Source organism: Rhinolophus ferrumequinum, chromosome 14 (genome assembly GCF_004115265.2).
Source record: "Rhinolophus ferrumequinum isolate MPI-CBG mRhiFer1 chromosome 14, mRhiFer1_v1.p, whole genome shotgun sequence".
Lineage (NCBI taxonomy): Eukaryota > Metazoa > Chordata > Mammalia > Chiroptera > Rhinolophidae > Rhinolophus > Rhinolophus ferrumequinum.
In genome coordinates, this window is record NC_046297.1 from 43,403,248 (window position 1) to 43,422,787 (window position 19,540).

Consider the following 19,540-nt stretch of genomic DNA (forward strand, 5'->3'; position numbering starts at 1 on the left):
CCACAGTTTGTAAAGGAAAAGAAAAAAAACAACACGCTGACTTCAGAATGCACCCATAGGATCTGTGTTTACTGCTTTTATATTTCAGAAGAAGCCACTGATAATGAAGCTAGAAATGGCCAAATTTCGTTCCTATAACATCAAACTGTTACTAATTATGGTCCTGGTCATATTCCATATGTTTCCCAGAAATAACAAATGTTCCATGGAAAAATAAGTGGCTAATAAGGGTGGGAAAAACATACATAGTAAATGTCCTTGTTTTTCTTGGCTGTTAACTTTAATATAATGAAATATTCAATGCAAATTATGAACATTCAGCTGCAACTACTTCTACACCAGAAAGACACTCTCGAACTACTGAAAGTCAGAAATCTTTGTTCAATAGCATTGTCAAGTAATTTATTCTGAATCTCTTATATTTTAAACTTTGAAAAAGGTTACTCAGGTCTCAGGTTTTTCCCAGTAGAAATTACAGTGGTAGATGTTAAATTAACTCCATGTGATCCTCATTTTCAGAAATACAATTTTAGACTGCTTAAGAGTTTCAAGTATCCCCCTGAGCTGCATTTAAAAAAAAAAAAAAAAGCCATTTGGGCTTTAAATATAGTTTTATTTTTGTGTTTTTTTTTTTTTTTTTTCCCTACCAGGAACACATTTCCCTCAGACGATTTCTCAATATTGCTATTTAACAGGCTAAGTGTTTTAGATTTTTGAAAAGCTCCCTTTATTGTACTTAAATACATTTGAATTAAGTGAATTTTTACAACTATCTAGTGCAAGAAACTTAAGTTATTGATGAAGAGATCTCATTTATAAAGGCCATACCAGTATGAGGAGGCTGGAGGTATGCTTTATTTCAGTAAATTTTATATTAAAGATCATGTACTTTTAAAATAAATCAATCTGATATTCTCATTAAGTCCTATTTTCTGAATCAGGTAAGGCATGATAATTGTGTATGTGCTAAAAAGTGATCAAGATCTGATCCAAGCTAGTTGGGAGACAGACGCCGTTATCTGTAGTATGATATTACTACACGTAATAAATGTGCTTACTATGTCACAGACAATGCCAGGTGCTAGAATTGTAATGATGAAAAAAGCAGGCCTGGGCCCTATCTTCATAGAGCTTATAGTCGAGAGCAATGCTGCTTAAATTAAAGTGTGGTCTGTGGACCAGCATCACCTCATGAACTATTTCTTACCAGACTGCAATGGGACAAGTACAGATATTGCAAGTAGTCGTTTAGTCACTTTACAGCAGTTGGACATTGCTGCAACATCAAATGTGTGACCCAAATGTGTTATCTCGTCTCGTTGAATGATGCATGGACCCATTTGTATATTGCCAAACTTGCATAATGAATTTTACATAGTGGAATCTAAGTACTAGTCATGGACAGGAGGACAAATATTGGCCTGTGATTAGTTGGATATTTAGAAAAAATAGGCCTTGTGATAGATAGTTTGAGAAGCAGTGGTCTAGTGCATTATAGGAAAGAGAAAGTGGGGGGAGGGGGAAGGGAGAGAAGGAGGGAAGGAAGAAGGAATTTAATTCCAACTGAGAAAATGTAAGAAAGTTTAAGAAATGAGTCTTAAGCATGAAATGGAATTTGAAGGGCAGAGAAGCGGTATGAAGACAGAAAAATGCAAGGATGCCCCAGACCTCCTAGTTCATTGCAGGTGCAGTATGATATTGGGCTGGGGCAAATGAAGGTAAAGAAGATAAATCTTAGACACCATAGCATGGTAAAATCCCAGACACCATAGCACGGTAAAATGCCACTTTAGAAGATCTAATCCTGTATGAATAAAGTGATTTGCAAATGCCATTTCTTAGCTTGACGGTGACAGAGAGAACACATATTCTTTCTGTTTTCAGAAACTTTGATTAAACCAGTTTTAAGGGAACATTAAACCAATATGTGCTATTGTAATAAGTTGCACTATATTGTCAAGTATCATCACCAAAGGACCCACGAGTGGTACTTCTTTCTCTCTGTTGTTTTCAGCTTCCTATCAAACTAGAATTGAACTCATTAAATGCCTAGTTTAAGTTTCTATGTGTCACCCAAAGTCTATTAATTCTTGCAGCCGACTGAGTTGGAGTCTTTGGCAGCATTATGATTCCCATAAATGTATCTTTTAAAATATAGTTAATCCACCAAATAAGTGGATTTTTAAACTATGAGGGTAAAATTTTATAAGGTTTTAACGAATGAAACAAGGCTCTCAAAGTGTATGCCCTCTCCCCCACAGAAAAAAAGCATTACCATGTTAGGATTTCACACATTTTGCTGAGTAAAAATCTAATTATTTAGTCTTCTAATTCTGGTTAATGATATTATTTTTAATTGTGATGTAAGAGCTATAGAATTATAAAGATACTATTGTGTCAAACTGGAAGCTATGCATTTAGAATTGCACATGTGTGCAATTGTACAACTATAAAACAAAGGTAAAACATAGCATTGTGAGTAACTTATTATGATATAGTAAAGCAGTGGTTCTCAACTTAGTGCTTTTGCCCGTTCCAGGAGACACTTGGCAATGTCTGGAGACGGCTGTCATGACTAGGGGGATACTACTGCACCAGTATGCTTGCTACTAAACATCCTACACTGCTTAGGACAGTCCCTCACGACAGAATGATCTGTTCCAACATGTCAACAGTGTTGCAGTTGAGAAACCTAAAGAAAACTAAAGAATCACAATAACAACGCTTCCATTATTCCTCTTGGCATATATGAACACAATAACTTTGATTCATGTAATCTGAAAATCAGTAACAATGAAGTTCCTGAAGATTAAAACAGATCATTAGTATGCCTCCTTTTGATACAATGAACTATTACCCCCTGATTTTTGCAAGCAAGACCTGAGGGTGACCCTCACAGTTGCCCTGGTTTAATTCCATCAATGATAATACTTCATATGCAGATATGCAAACACTGTCATCAGGATATCTTCAAGCAGATCTTCAGAAAAGGTGCCTCGGCAGGGTTGAAAACTCAAACAAGGTGGCAGGTAAGCATTATTTTCCGAGTTGTAAGTCACTGATGATTTTGAGATGCACCATCGATTAAATAATAGCTGTTGGGAATCTGGCAAAGAAATACCACTCCTTAAATATGTACACTGATTGTAAGATGTGAACCTTTTTAGCGATGATAAAGACGCAAAATCTATTAAGTATATTAAGTGGTTAAGAAGATATACTAAGCTCTTTTTGTAAAAATAGATTGAAAGACTCTGAAACACTCTCCCTCTTAGATCCTTCTCAACCAGTATTAGCCTCAGTTATTTTCATTTAAGTCTTTTCATTGTTCCGTCAACCTTCTGCTAGCACCCCAGGAACAGGTGGGGAGGTGCGCAGTGAGCAGGGATATCACTAGCTCCTCAGAAACAAGAGCAAACTAAGACACAGCTGACAGCTTCCCTCTCTCATTTCCCTCTCTTGGAATTTCTCCAAAGTCTTCGACTGTGAATTGAGTCCCGTGAAGAACACCTATGCTGAACATGGTCCTAGCACGGCTTAACTTTATTTAACTAAACAAAGGAATAACCACACTTAGATGCAATACAGTATGTATTTGAAATTACTTTTTAAATTCCAACTAAAGATCACCCACACTAGTGATTCATAAACAAAAACTTACTATAAATCCTATATATTTGCTTCTTGGCATATTATCTACTTATTCCACTAGAATTTAAATTCCATGTGAACAGGGATTTTTGTCTTGTGTTTACTGACTGAATGAGTAAATGAATGCATGAATGAATGAATGAATGATCTTCTCTCAAACAGCTGAGTTCTTATACAATTGCAGACTTCTTTTATTTTCACATTATTAACAAAAGTCAGTAGAACTCACTCCATGTTATAATCTATCATTGTTCATTCAGTTGTTCTCTACTAAGTCTTTCATGATCTTCCTCTGCCACCTTTCTAGCTTTCCTGGCATCGTGCCCCCCTTGCTCTCCAGCAACACCGGTCTTGGATCAGCTGCCACTAAGCTCCTTGCTCTTCTATCTCAGGGCCTCTGCCCAGAACACGCTCCTCTCCATCCCCGACTGCTTCAGATTTCTTCAGGAAGGCTTCCCTGATCACCACTTAAACCAGGTGTCATGCTTAGACTTTATAGTCTCATAGTTTCCCATGTTTTGTTTTGTTTTGTTTTGTTTCCATCACAGTACTGACAACATTTGTAAAATATATTTGTGTAATTATTTGATTTATGTCTCCCCTCACCCTACACCACGCAACTGTAGCCAGAAGCCATTAACATCCTCATGATCTGGCACAGTGCCTGTCAGGTAGCAAGCACTCAATAAATATTTATTAAGTGAATAAATGAATTATGTTTCTAGGGATGTAATCTGTTGCCAAATGTATGAGTCCATGTTATACTGTATTGCTCTCCCCTAAGGTTCGTGTTAGGTGCTTCATCAATACTTTTTGGTTAATTGAAGTCATCATTTATCTACTGCAAACTACCTTCTCCTAAGTCTACATGACACTGAAAGAACCTGTTGCAAAATTGCTGAGAAATAAACTTCTTTCTAATCTTTTTTTCTACATTCTAATAAAAAAGCAGTTTGCTTTTTTTCCCCACTGAATTTATTGGCTGTTTTGAACATTAAGAACATAACTGGGTGGAAAATAGTTGTCAGGGAATCAGTTATTTGGATAATCAGTATTTGTGTCGATGTCTGTATTTGAAAACATCTGGAAGCATACTTGAATTATCCTCTACATGTTTGGTGCCTTGCGCTCTAAGCCTCTGAGATAATCTCTCTCAATTACTGTTCCTGAATGAAAGATACTCTGTTGACAAAAGAGGTGCTTTTGATAGAGATGAATTTATGGGACATTGAAAATAAAGAGTAGTGAGCTCCTAGGCTAAGAGGATTAAAATAGTATTTTTTATGAGGAGGAGGAAGAAAAAGGGCTTTAATGCAGAAAAGTGTAGAAAAATATAATTCTGTATAATGTCATGTAACTGAGAAGCTAGTCCCATGGGAAGCCTTGGGGAAGAGTCTGGAATTCCTGGGGATCTAGGCAAAATGATTCTAGCCTAAGGGAGCTAAAGAGAGACAACGAGACAACAGGAAATCAAAAATAATTTTAAACCTAGGATCTATTCATATACTTCACTTTAAAATAGTTTCTTTTTTGTTTTTTTTTTAAATAAATTTTATTGGGGAATATTGGGGAACAGTGTGTTTCTCCAGGGCCTATCAGCTCCAAGTCGTTGTCCTTCAATCTAGTTGTGGAGGGTGCAGCTCAGCTCCAAGTCCAGCTGCCATTTTCAATCTTTAGTTGCAGGGGGCGCAGCCCACCATCCGATGGTGGTTGAACTGGCAACCTTGTTGTTGAGAGCTCGCGCTCCAACCAACTGAGCTATCCGGCCGCCCCTAAAATAGTTTCTTTACATATACCTTACCTATCAGTTATTATCAGCATCTCTGTTGCTAGGCAATTTTTATTGAAGTGTCTGAAATTCTTAAACAAAATTGCAGAAAGCCCAAGAAATTGGGGCAGCATTTGCTGACTTAGACCATCGTCTTGGAGAGCCCCAGTTAGGAAGGTTAGCCTGTTCCCTGCCTTGGTCACTTCTCTCACAGCCGACACTAGTCTAACGGGAAGTGGCTCATTCACTGCTGCAAGAGCTTTTCTCATCCACATTGTCACTTTCTCATCCACGTTGTCCTCCTTCGGGTCTGGCAGATGCCTCAAGTCTGCAGCATGAATTCCTGTAGCCTTTCCTTGCTCCACATAAACCAGAGTGAAGAAGAGCTTATGTAGGGCTCACTTGAGAAGGGAATCTTTAGTGAGGAACCACCTGCCTCTGAGATCACAGACACAGAAGAGAGACCTGGATGCTCAAAGAGGGGCAGAAATGACCAGAAGCCAATAGCAGATACAGATTCTTTACACCTCCCTGCCAAGGGGGAAGGTTCTTCTGTTAAATCACGCTCATGCTTTATTGTCTTTCTGCAACAATATACTTTTTCCTGTTATTCTTCAGTTTGATGTTACAAAGATCCAAAGAACTAGTACAATGTCTACTATCATGTTTAGGGTTGTGGTAACTAGAGTATTACAAAAAGAAAGAGCTTCTCAGGCTGTCTAATCACTACCAACTTAAATGTACACTTCTATTCCTGCCTCCAGGAGAAATGCATTAGGGTTGAGACTTAGTTCTCAGTGTCATGAAGGGGAAAAAAACCCCAAAACATTTGATTTTACTTAGCACAACTTCAAGTATTTCATTACTGTTCTATAGATCTCATTAAAAAGACGGGCTTACCAAATTTGGAATAAAGACTTTTCACTTTCACTTTCTTGTGACATTCAGATGAGTCACATTGCCCATCAAATAATTAAACCATAGAGACTTGATGGGGATAAAGGAAGTGGAATGAAAAAGAGGTAAATGCATTTAAGTTTCATCTTACATCAACTTACCTCCATTCTCCACAATTATCAGCAAAATACAAAATAAGGTTTTGTTCTTGTTCACATTTATTTTTGCCGTTCGCGCCTCAGATGAAACTATCTGGCCAAGTAAACCTTAGATTAATATTTGTGCCTTGTTTATAAACAGCTAACAAAAGTATTGCCAGGGCCTAACCCATGTTACCTTGTTTACAAATCTCGGCTGGCTCTCATATGGGGTCATAAGCATATTTTGAAAAATTTCCATGAAATTCATATACCAGTAGATTTCCTTTTCTGAAGAGCCAATTTCCTAAATATTCAGAGATGGCTTTTGAGACTCACATCAACACATTAGGAAAATAATAATGTTCCTATCTTAACAGGAAATTGACTATTGTGGGTGCCGCTGTCCTAATTATACTGTAATAGAATGTCAGAAGAATCTTCTCTGAATCAGAAAACATCCCCTCTGCTTGCTGCACAATGTCCTCTTAAATTTTCCATACCAAATGAGTAGATTTTGAAAGCAAGGAGGGGCATGCACATATTGCCTTTTTTCCCAGGAAGCAAGACAGGTTTTTACTTCATTATCAGTTATCCTGTTTTGTTGTTGTTGTTTTAAGTAAATTTCTTATACTTAACTAAGATTTTTATTTAATCCAAGTCACCATAGAACAGAACAGAATTTTGAAAAAAATTAGAATGGGTACATAGTTTCCTTTTCAGTAACACATAAATTTATCAAGAGTTAAAAATGGAAATGTATATACCTCATGACAAAGCTTTAATGACAGATATAGCGAGCATTTTCTATTTACCAAATACCAAGACATATGATCACACACCAGAATGAGGAGGATGCAACATCTTTGCATTCTGAATCATAATGTACACAATCTAAATCCCAGGCATTCAGAGGTGAAAAAAGTAACTCACATATGCAGTCACGCAGTGCCTCGGGTCTCGGAGCCTTCCACCGTATCAGGACAAATTTTCCACCAGCAGTTCTATGGTTCTGTAACTGAGATCACCCATCATTAATGAACGTTTTACTTGAAGATTTGACAGTTCAGTAAAGCAGTTTATGTAAGGCTGTTACTTTTAATTCTTCTGTAGTTGCTTTTGCAAACAGGAAACAGGAAACACACCTACAAGAACACTGACATATTTCAGCCTAATTGGTCTTTGGCTCAAAGTACTCAGGGTTGAGTCTTGTATCACAGAGAGTGATAGGTACAATCCCCAAAAGAGTAAGATTCAGGTCCTTGCATTTCACAGTCTAAAATCCTTTAGATAGATGCTGTGCAGACAATTTATTATAGGGAGAAACAGGCATTCTTAGTAACATTCAGGCCTTATGGCCTTAATCCTGGAAGGACTGTAAACTTTAGAATAAATTCATATATATACATATACACACATATATATATACACATAACTACATAATATATTATTTAAAACATACATATCATTTAAAATAATAAACAACATATTAAAATAATATATATAAGTTTTTTCCTGGCATATATATAGAAACTATCATTCAGGAATCTTTTGGCTACAAATAACAGAAAACTCAACACAAACTCACTTATACAAATAAATAACAAAACAATAAAATATCTTGGTTTATTGAACTGTGGGAAAAAAAATCGCAGATGCAGGGCTGGTTTGGGGAAACCAGAGGGTCACCAATACCAGTTGATTCTCTGCAGTTCTCCTAGCACGGGTAGTCTGTGTCGGTGGCCTTGACCTCATAGCTGCCTCCACTGTGGTACAAAAAAAAATTAGCAGCAGCAGTTCAAGACCACACATACATCTTCAAAAGGGGCAGTGTTAGCATGCTGGCTGTCGCAAGTTCTGACCAAGGTCATTGAAATTGCCCATCGCTGAACCAGTCACTATACTTTGCTGAATGTCTTTAAATTAAGTAAGGCTTATCCCTGGAAGTGAGGGTAGGATCCCTGCAAAGAAAAATCACGTGGAAAGACATTCAAGATACTGTGAGGAAGGGAAAAGGGAGAAAGCGATATTGGGGGGGGAAATCAACAAAGGTCCACTACAACGATATTCAGCCATCATCTGAATCTGAAGATTGGTGTTTGAGGATATGTATCCATAGAAACACTAGTTCTTGGATTATCTGAAGATGTCTGAAAGAGAATGAGCTGAGGTTCAACAGATATTGATTATTCAAGTTTTACATTTAGTCGAACTTCTTATTAACATTAGATTTGCTCTCTGAAAAAACAGTCCAGAATATTTCCACATTGTTTATGAAATACAGTTTATAGTGTATAAAGTGTTCTTGCGTTTGATCTTCCATTTTGGTATCCAAAAAACCCTGCACGGGATGGGGGTGGAGGGAGGCTTGGCCACCAGAAGCTTAAAGACAGGGGCAGACACTGCTAGTTACCTATCCAATGCCCTGTCTACCTTTTTCCCTTACAGAACCTGGATTTTGCTCAGGGAAGCAATTTGCCCTATTAAAACTAGAGCTAAGGATGGGCAGGTGGAATGGTTTTGGCCCTGGTGATGTAAGCTGAAGTTACTAGGTAGAGCTCCTGGAAAAGGCTCTGGCATTTGGTTTTTGCTCTTTGCCCTTCTTCTTCAGACCTAAAACACTGATATAATGCCAGAGGTAGAGCCATATCTTGCAATCATGAAGTGACAGGCATGAAGACAAAAGCCACATGCTGTGAAAGCTAAACTGAAAAAAGGAGCCACTACACTGGACCTGGTTTGCCTGTTCCTGTGCTGTTATATGAGAGGCGGGGGGACAAAAAATACCACAACAACAAAAAAACACAACTATTTGGTTAAGACACTGTAGAAGGGTTCTTGTTACACGTAGCTGAACATACTTCTGATACAAAGAGGTTTCACAACCATGTAATGACAGATCAAGGCTTAATCCCAGATCTCTCGACAACCTGTCCAGTGATATTTCCAATAAACTGCAGTGCGTCTCCAAAAGCAGAATCTGTATTCTGAATACTATACAAACAGGCATTTTAAATCTACGCTTTCTTTCTCAACAAATAGCTCATTGAAATGATCCAAGCCATAGTTCAAAGGTAAAAGGAGATTCATTGCTTTTGTGTTAGGTTTCTTTAGCTTTTTAACATGTGACACTCTAGCACTTGCAATATTGCTAAGGCAAGAATTGAAACCTAGGTCATCTGACCAAAATTTCTTTCAAGGCTGCCTAAGGGAGAATTAGCCATCTTCCCAAATATTGCCGTGGGTGAGTTTTCTTCCTGGACTTTCTCATTCACTTAGTTATTAAAAGACAAAGGAGGACCTCTGGTGTCTGGTTACATATGTAAGGAGTTTGGAGTCTCCACTTTGTCCTAACAACAGGTAGGAATCAATTAACTCCTCTTGGATCTATAAACTGCTACGCCCATGATTACAAAGACCCACAGGGAAATACAGGGAGTCTCGGCTTCCCTGAGCAGAGATACGCTCGCCAGCATTAACCACTCAGGGAAGCAGTGCTGGGGTGGGGAAATCTGAACTGTAATTGACAAATTGCTGGAGTTCTGTGGGGACAACTCTGAGAGTTAAAAACTCCATGGGGACCCAGTCATAGGGGGCCCTCACAATACTATGAGAATTATTTCCAGGAGCGCTACCAGATTCCTACAGTAAATACCAGAGAAAAATCCCCTCAGCCTTCTGGAAAAGGGAGAGGGAAAAGAGACATTTTGAAATACAGTAGTCCCTCCTTACCCACAGTTTTGCTTTCCATGGTTTCAGTTTACCCTCGGTTAACCGTAGTCTGAAAATATTAAATGGAAAATTCCAGAAATAAACAATTCATTGCACACCATTCTGAATAACATGATGAAATGTGTCATCTCTCTCTGTCGAGCTCGGGACACGAGTCATCCCTTTGTTCAGTGTCCAGTGCATCCACATTGTATATGTGCCCCTGCCGTTAGTCACATAGTGGCTGCCATCTCGGTTGTTCGATCAATTGTTACAGTATCCAGTGCGTGTGTTCAAGTAACCCTTATTTTACTTAATAATGGCCCCAAAGCTCAAAAGCAATGATTCTACTAATTCAGATATGCCAAATAGAGGCCATAAAGTGTTTCAGTGAAAAGGTGAAAGTTCTCTACTTAATAAGGAAAGAAAAAAATCATATGCCTACGTTACTAAGATCTACAGTAAGAACAAATCTACTCTCTGTGACATTGTGAAGAAGGAAAAGAAATTCATACTAGTTTTGCCCTCACACTTCACACTGCAATAGTTACAGCCACAGGGAGTCATAGATAGGTGCTTAGCTAAGATGGAAAAGTCATTAAATTTGCAGGAAGTAAACGTGAACAGAAAATATGTTCTGATTGAGGGCAGCATGTTGTGCCAGAAAGTACTGAGCCAGTACAAAGACTTCAGCAAGGGATTCCCTGAAACTCATAACCACATTCACATAACTTTATCACAGTACATTGTTATAATTGTTCTATTTTATTATTTGTTAATATTGTTAATCTCTTATTATCCCTAATTTAAAAATAAAACTTTACCATAGGTATTTATGTATAGGAAAAATAACAGTATATATAGGGTTCAGTACTATCTGTGGTTTCAGGCATCCACTGTGGGGATCTTGGAACTTATCCCCCGCAGGTAAGGGGGTACCACTTTATGCCAAAGTACTCTATTCTTTTTAGATATTTGAAATACAACTTTATTCTGATTCTAAACGAAAAGGAATGGGAATGACAGTAACAAACAAGATCTCCCCACTGAATATTGTGATGTGACTGTAGCAGTATTATATTTGAAACTCAATAAGGAACCAACTGCATTCCAAAACAGCTACATATGCAGGTCCAAAAAAGGAAGGTATTTTTAACTGCCACACTCACTCTGAAGCCCATCCATTGCCTTCAGCATCCCAAAGATTAAGCACATGTTCTGCTTCGCTATGTAATAAAGTGGCAAACACGCTGCACCACTGACATCACAGGACAGTTGCCTATAAAACTAGACTTCTGACGCTGGGCCCCAGCTTCACTTTCACAGGTCGTCATCCTCATCCGGGAGAGCAGTTGTCTGAGCAACCTCTAGGTCATGCTCCTACTGTGCCCAGGACAATCTCCGGTAGGGAAAGAGCAGGCATGGCAACGAACCCCGTTAGGGTTCCGATGAATTTTCGAGCAAGCCAGAGGAAGGGCTTTTCAAAGTTGTAGTTACATTTGGCCAGAGATGTTGTAGTACTGAAGATTCTTCTTTTGGTGGAAATAATTAACAAGAACACAACCTGCAGGAATAGTATCAGAACTCAAATGAGCTAGGGAAGGGAAAGACTCAACTGCAGCGCACTGCAGCCATCCTTTCCCCGCTGGGGGGGAGGAAAAAACTGAGAAACCCTTGTGAAGTTCACAGTCCACAGGCATAGGCTCACCAAAAGATTGAGATCTAATCGTAGGATGCATAGAATGCAGCTCAGTTCTCCCTGAAAACCTCACCACCACATTACTGAAGATGTATTTATAGTACATTGTGTCTGACTATGAAGAAAAAATGACCAGGCATACCAAAATGCAAAAAAAAACCCCCACAATTTGAAGAGTCAGATCAAGCAATAGAACCAGACATGGTGGGGAAGTTGGAATTAAAAGACAACGGAACTCTTACAAAGGTTGGAATAATTTATGAGTGAAAAGTCAAAGAGGAGCCATACCCAAAAAAATCAATTCCAGAGGGATTAAGGATTTAGTTGTGAAAAGCAAAAGGTTAAAACTTATAGAAGAAAATAGAAAACATCTTTCTGACCTCCAAATGGGACAGGAATTCTTTAGGCACAAAATTGTTAATAAAGAAAGGAAAGACTGATAAATTTTCCTACTGTAATAATAAGATCTGTTTATCAAAAGAAAACGAATAGACATGCCAATGTCTGAATCAAGCTTGCAATATGTAAAATCAACAAAAGGCCAATATTCAGATTATATAAAGAAATGTTACAAATTAGTAAGAAAAAGACAACACAATAGAAAATGAGAAACAGATCTGACACATTACCACAGGGGGGGAAAATACAAATGGTGAATGGACATATGAAAAGATGAACAACCTCATTTGTAATCAGGAAAGTGTAAATTCAGCTGATGGTGGGAGTATACATTGATATAAATACGTGGAAACAATTTAACCTTATCTTATGAATCTTATGACGTTTAATGTTCACATACCCACCCAACTGAGCAAATCCACTCTCACCTATATTCTCCAGAGAAACTCTTGTATATTTGCACTGGGACACATGTACAAAGTGTTTATAACAGCTTTATTCAAAACAGCAAAAAGCTATATTTGACACAAATGTCCACCAACAGGAGAGCAAATAAATAAATTGAGTTATATTCATACAATAAAATATTAGACAATCGGGAAAATCAATAAATCACAGCGGCATGCAACAACTGGGATGAGCCTTAGAAACATAATGAATGAAAAAAGCAAGTATCGGGTAACGACATACAAATGATGACTTTTTTAAAATAAATAAAGCCCAAGAATAGCAAAAGTGAACAATCTGTAATACATTTTTTACAGTTCTATAATCATTTTGTCACATATGAAGATTTATATAAACTACACTGCAATCAAGATATAGAACTGTTTATCACCATACAGAACTCCTTCCCACTACCATTTATCGTCACGCCCATCATCTGTGCCCCCATTCCTTATCTCTGGAAACCACTAATCTGTTCTCCATCTTTATAATTTTGTCATTTACAGAATGTTAATAAATTGAACCATACAATATGTGACCTACTGAGATTGATTTTGTTTTCTCAGCATAATGCTCTTGAGATCCATCTAAGTTGTTGCATCCATCAATGGTTGCTCACTTTTATTGCTGAATTGTATTCCACGGATTGAACGTACCACAGTTTGTTTGACCACTTAACTGTTGTAGGACATTTTGGTTGTTTTTGGCTATTACAAATAAAGCTTCTAGGAAAAATTGTGTACAGGTTTTTGTGTGTTTATAAGTTTTCATTTCTGTGGGATAAATGCCTAAGAGAGTGATTGCTGGGTCATGTGATAAATTTATGTTTAGTGTTTAAGAAACTGCCTATTTTCCAGAGTGGCTATAACATTTTAACCACCAGCAATGTATGAGAGATTCAGTTTTTCTGCATTCTTGCCAGCATATGGCATTATTGCTATTCTTTATTTTAGTTGTTCTAATGGGTGTGTGGTGATAGCTCATCACGGTCTTCATTTGCATTCCCTAATACTGTAGCTAGTGATGTTGAACATCTTTTCAAGTGCTTATTTGTCATTTATATCCTTTTCAGTGAAATATCTCTATATTTTTTGCCGATTCTTTGATAGAATTGTTTTCTTTTAAACTATTGAATTTTGAGTTCTTTATATAGTGTAGATACGAATCTTTTGTCAGGTATGTGTTTTGCAAATATTTTCTATCAGTCTATAGATTATCTTTTCACCCTCTTCACAAAGTCCTTCATAGAGCAAACATTTTTAATTGGGATGAAGTCCAAATTATTTATTTTCTCTTTTAAAGATCATGCTTTTGGTGTCATGCTTTTAGGAACTCTTCATGCAGCCACAGGTCCTAAAAATTTTCTCCTGTGTTTTCTTCTACAAGTTTTATACTTTTCTGTTTCATATTTAAATCTCTGATCCATTTTAAATTGTATAAGGATGTTTGTTTACTTTGTTTTGTTTTGCCTGTGGATATTCAACTGCTCCAGCACCACTATTTTGGGGGAAAAAATGTCTTTCCTCCCTTGAATTTCTTTTACAAAGTTGTCAAAATTCAGTTGGCTATACTTATACACGGCTCTTTCCAGCTTCTCTATTCTGTTCCGTTGATCTACATGTCTATCTTTCTGCTAATTCCGTATAGTCTTGACTATTATAGCCATATAATAAGTCTTCAAATCAGGCAGAGTGACTCCTCCCACTTACTCTTCTTTTTCAAAATTGTTTTAGACATTCTAATTTCTTTCCCTTTTCATATAAATTTTTAGAATAATCTTGTCTATAGCTACAGAATTATTTGCTGGAATTTTTATAATTACATTAAACCTGAGTATTAACTTGAGGAGAATTGACATCTTTACTATATGTTGAATCTTCCAATTTATGAACATAGTATGTCTCTCTATTTATTTAGATCTTCTTTGATTCTTTTCATTTTATAGTTTTCAGCATACAAATCCTGTACATGGTTTGTTAATTTACACATAAGTATTTCATGTTTTCTAGGGATGATAAATGATATTGTATATTTAGTCTCAGTATCCATATATACATTGCTAGTATATAGAAATATACAGATTTCTTTTCTATGTTTATCTTATATATTGCAACCTAGATGAACTCACATAATAGTTTCAGGAGGGTATTTTTTGTAGATGCCATTGGATTTTTCTAGCAGACCATTGTGTCATCTGCAAAAAAGAGCAATTTTATTTCTTCCTTTCTGATCTGCCTTTTATTTTCCCTTCTTCATTGTGCTGTGTAGAACTTCCAGTACTACGATGAATACAAGTGGTAAGAGAGAGCATCCTTTTCTTGCTCATGATCTTATGGGAAAATGAGTCAGTCTTTCACTGTTGATTATGCTGCTAGATGCAGGTGCTTCACAGATAGTCTCTATAAATTTTAGGAAGTGTCCCTCTATTCCTATTTTTCTGAGAGTTTTTGTTTGTTTTTAATCATCAATGGGTGTTAAATTTTGTCAAATGATTTTTCTGCTTCGATTAATATGATTGTGATTTTTTTCCTTAGACTCTGGTGGATTCTACTGACTGATTTTCATTTTGAATGAGGCTTGCATCCCTAGAATAAACCCCATTTTGTCATGGACTATAATTATTTTTACATATTGCTGAATGATATTTGATAACATTTTGTTAATGAATTTTGCATCTCTCTTCATGAGAGTCATTAGTCTCTAATTTTTTTATGTTGTACTGTCTTTTTCACAAAATGAACTGGGAAGTGTTCCATCTTCTATTTCTTGGAAGGGATTTTTAGGATTAATGTTAATTTTTCTTTAAATATTTGGTAGAATTTTTCAGTGAAACCTTCTGGACCTGGAATTTTCTGTTTGGAGAGTTTCTAAATTACTAATTCAATTTCCTTAGTTACAAGGCTGACCAAATGATCTATTTTATATTGTGTCAGTTGTGGTAGTGCTTTTGAGGAAATTGGTCCATTTCGTATAAGTTGTGAAACTTTGCTGTGCAGAGTTGTTTGTACTATTCCCTTTCTTCTGATGTCTGCAGGTCTATAGTAACGTCCCACTTTTCATTCCAGATATTGGCAATTTGTGTCTTCTCTCACTTTTTTGTCAGTGCCGCTGGAGGTTTATCAATTTTATTGCTCTTTTCAGAGAATTAGCTTTTTGTTTTTCTCTACTATTTTCTCTACTGTTTTTCTCTTCAATTGTTTTTTTTTTTTTTTCAGCTCTTATCTTTATGCCCTTCCTTATGCTTGCTTTGGATTCATTTTGCTCATTTTCTCTAGTTTCTTGAAAAACAAGTTTCTGGAGAAGGGAGCTTAGATTATTGATTTGAGACTTTTCATCTTCTCTAATTTAAGTATTCAGTGCTATAAATTTTTCTCTCAGAAACGTATTAGTGAAGATTGCGGAATCAGAGTCCCAGTGTCTGGTTGGCAGAACCGCTCGCCCCAGACCTACAACGCTTAGCTGATAAGTGAAATATGCCGATTCTGGGGGCCCAGCGGGAGGTGCTGTTTTGTAGCGAAACAGGGAGGCTGGTCCTCGTACTAACTGGGAGGGAGAAGAGTGACTAGCGCGATTCTCCCCGCTGGGACTAGGAGGTGATGGCCTTGGCTCCTCTCGGTGGGCTTGTTGGAGCGCGTTCTGGAGAACGGCTGGGCTTTGTCTAGCGTTTGCCGAGTGTCGTCCCGTTGGGAGCGAAGTGGTTGGGTGGGCTATGACAGGATGGGATGCCTAACGGCTCCGTGGGGGCTCTTGGTGTGAGCTGAGGCCTTTGGCTTTGGGCAGGGGCTGTGCTCTCCCAAGAAATGCTGCATGCGGGTCACTGGCTGCCCATCCTCCCAGTGCATCTCTAGTCCCCGGGGGCATCACCACTCGGTGGGAGGATGAGCCTCCTGCCCCTGCTGAAGCTCTGATGGAGCTTGGCAACGGAACGATGGTGTTGGACCCTAATAGGAGACACTGGGGATCCTTTGGCGCTTTCATGTTGCTTAGGTTCAAAATTTGAAGTCGTTTGTAATAGTGTCTCCACCTTCTTTTTCACTTTACTTTTTGTGTGGGTCGCGAATTAAAGGAAAGTCAAAAGAAGGGCGAGGGAAGCATTGCCTCAGGCTTCCCAAAGCTATTAAGAATGAATATAAATTAGTTTTGAAGTTTAGGTAATATTTTTGTAGGTCTCAATACAAACTTTCTCTAAATTATTGGAAATACTAGCCATTCCAAGAGTATTCAGTTAGTATTCGTTTGTTTTGGCAACCAGAATGCGTAAAGATGAGATCAAGTGTATAGACTCAAGGTTTGTTAAGTCGAGCACTGCAGGTGTAGAATTGAGGAGTTATTAAGAGAATGAAGAGGCTGGACATTTTAACAGGAGGTTTGTCTTCTGCTTGCAAAACTGGAGAGAGCTGGACAATAGATTTAGTGTGTTTTGCATTTCAGATGGTTACGGAATGGCCAAGGGGTTAAGGGGATCAAATGTATGATGGAAGGGGAGCTGACTCTGGGTGGTGAACACACAGTGTGATTTATGGATGATGTGATACAGAATTGCACACCTGAAATCTATGTAATTTTACTAACAATTGTCACCCCAATAAATTAAAAATAAATAATAAAAAAAAAGGAAGTTAAACATACCCTTCTTCTAAGTGAAGACAATTAAAATGTTTTGATTTACAATTGAGCCCAGTTTGAGATTTTAAAATTCCCTTCTTTTTGGTGAAGAGTGGGGGACAGGCTGATCCTAACTATATATTTTAAATAGTTGCATAATTGCTGCCCAAACTCCATTCAAAGGAAAACAGGACTTGGGGTTTTGTTTAAATACATATTCCTTAGAAGTTTAAAGTAGTTATAATTTTTGCACTTTTATAAAAATGAAAAAGGTGACACAAAATTGGATTCGGTTACTTGAAACTGGAGGAATTGGCTCACTTAAAACAATCTCCTACTCAAATGACAGATTTCCGTTGTCACAGGAAAATAAGAGTTCAAATGAAAAACAAGGTGTTTTAACTTGTACTTTTTGTACCTACCAGATGTCATATCTGTATGTGGTCATCAGAAATATTATTAAAAGGATCAGAATACTTAAAAAAAAACTTTATTAGCTGAGTCTCACAAAATTTGACACGTTGTACTTTTATTTTCATTTACTTCAATGTATTTTTTAAAATTTCCTTGAGACTTTCTTTTTCGAGATTATTTAGAAGTTTGTTGTTTCAGTTCCAAATATTTAGAGATTTTCCTGTCATCTTTCTGTTATTGATTTCTAGTTTGCTTCCATTGTATTCAGAGAATACACTCTGTGTGATTTCAATTCTTTTAAATTTGTTGAAGTTTGGTTTATGGTTTATCTTGGCATATATTTTGTGGTGCTTGAAAAAAATGTCTTCTGATGTTACAGGGAAGATTCTATAAATGTATATTAGATCTGGTTGATTGATAGTGTTGTGTTCGCTATGCTTGTTGGTTTTCTGTCCAGTTGTTTTATCAATTGTTGAGAGAGGTATGTTGAGGTTTCCAATTCTAATTGTGGATTTGTCTATTCTTTCAGTTTGATCAGGTTTTGTTTTACATATTTTTCTCTGTTGTTTGGTACATACTTAGGATTTGCATGCAAAATATGTATGCTTGCTATGTCTTTTTGGTGGATTGACCCTTTTATCATTATGTCCCTCTATGTTCCTAGTAATTTTCTTTGCTCTGAAGTCTTCTTTATCCGATTTTAATATAGCCATTCCTTTCTTTTGATCAATGTTTGCATGGTATATCTTTTTCCATCGTTTTACTTTTACCCTCATATTTGAATGCAGTTTCTTGTAGATAGCACATAGTTGAATCACTATTTAAAATCCAGTGTCAATCTCTATCTTATGTTTTGTGTATTTAGACCTCTTTCACTTAATGTAATTATCGATATGCTTAGGACAAAGTCTGTCATTTTCTTTTTGTTTCCTGTTTGTTCTCTATTTTCTCTTATTTTTATTTTCCAAATTTATTGTGATACTTGAACATTTTTTAGAATTCCATTTTATTTATCTATAGTTTTTTTAGTATATTTCTTTGTACAGTTTTTTTAATGTTTGCTATCCATATTGCATTAAATATACATAACTTACCAGAGTGTATTGTTGCTATTATACCAGTTGAAGTAAAATCCTTACACCCCTTTACTCTCCTTCATTTATAAAATAATTTTCTTCAATATTTCCTCTACATACATTGAGAGTCACATCAGACAGTGCTGTAATATTTCCTTCAATGATCAAACATAACTTAGAAAACTTAGGAGAAAGAAAGTTTATTGTACTATTTTTATTCTTTGTATTATTCTTGCCCCCTTCCTGATATTCCAAGATTCCCTATTTTATCACCTCTTTTTTGGTTAAAAAACTTTTCTTTAGCTATTTCTTTAGGTCTGCTGGTGACAAATCTCTAAGCTTTCCTTTAGCTGAGAATGTCATGATTTCCCCTCATTCCTGAAGGATATTTTCACAGGATATAGAATTGAGTTGACAATTCTTTTCTTCTAGCATCTGAAAAATATTCTGCCACTTCCTGCTGGTCTCCATGGTTTCTGATGAGAAATCCACTCTCATTCTAATTGTTTTCTCCCTATAGATGAGGTCTCATTTCTCTTTTGCTGTTGTATTTTTCAGAAGTTTCACTGATATGTCATAGTGTGGATTTCTTTGGCTTAATCTGATTAGGGTTCCACTTAACTTCTTGATACTATAAGCCTGTGTTTTTTGTCAAATTTGGAAAACTTTCTGCCATTGTCTCTTCAAATACCTTTCAGCCTCATCCTCTTTCTCTCCTTTCAGAAAAATGATGCTG

General features: G+C 36.9%; 1 protein-coding gene across 3 annotated transcripts in view; it reads right to left on the reverse strand.

The window, feature by feature from the left end:
* Window positions 1–19,540, reverse strand: part of NCALD (neurocalcin delta) — a 409,311-nt gene that overhangs the window by 149,531 nt on the left and 240,240 nt on the right. For all 3 annotated transcript variants that reach the window (XM_033126600.1, XM_033126602.1, XM_033126601.1), the window contains one exon: window positions 7,387–7,471. The gene's annotated coding sequence lies outside the window, so the exon portion shown is untranslated. The remainder of the gene's footprint in view (window positions 1–7,386; window positions 7,472–19,540) is intronic.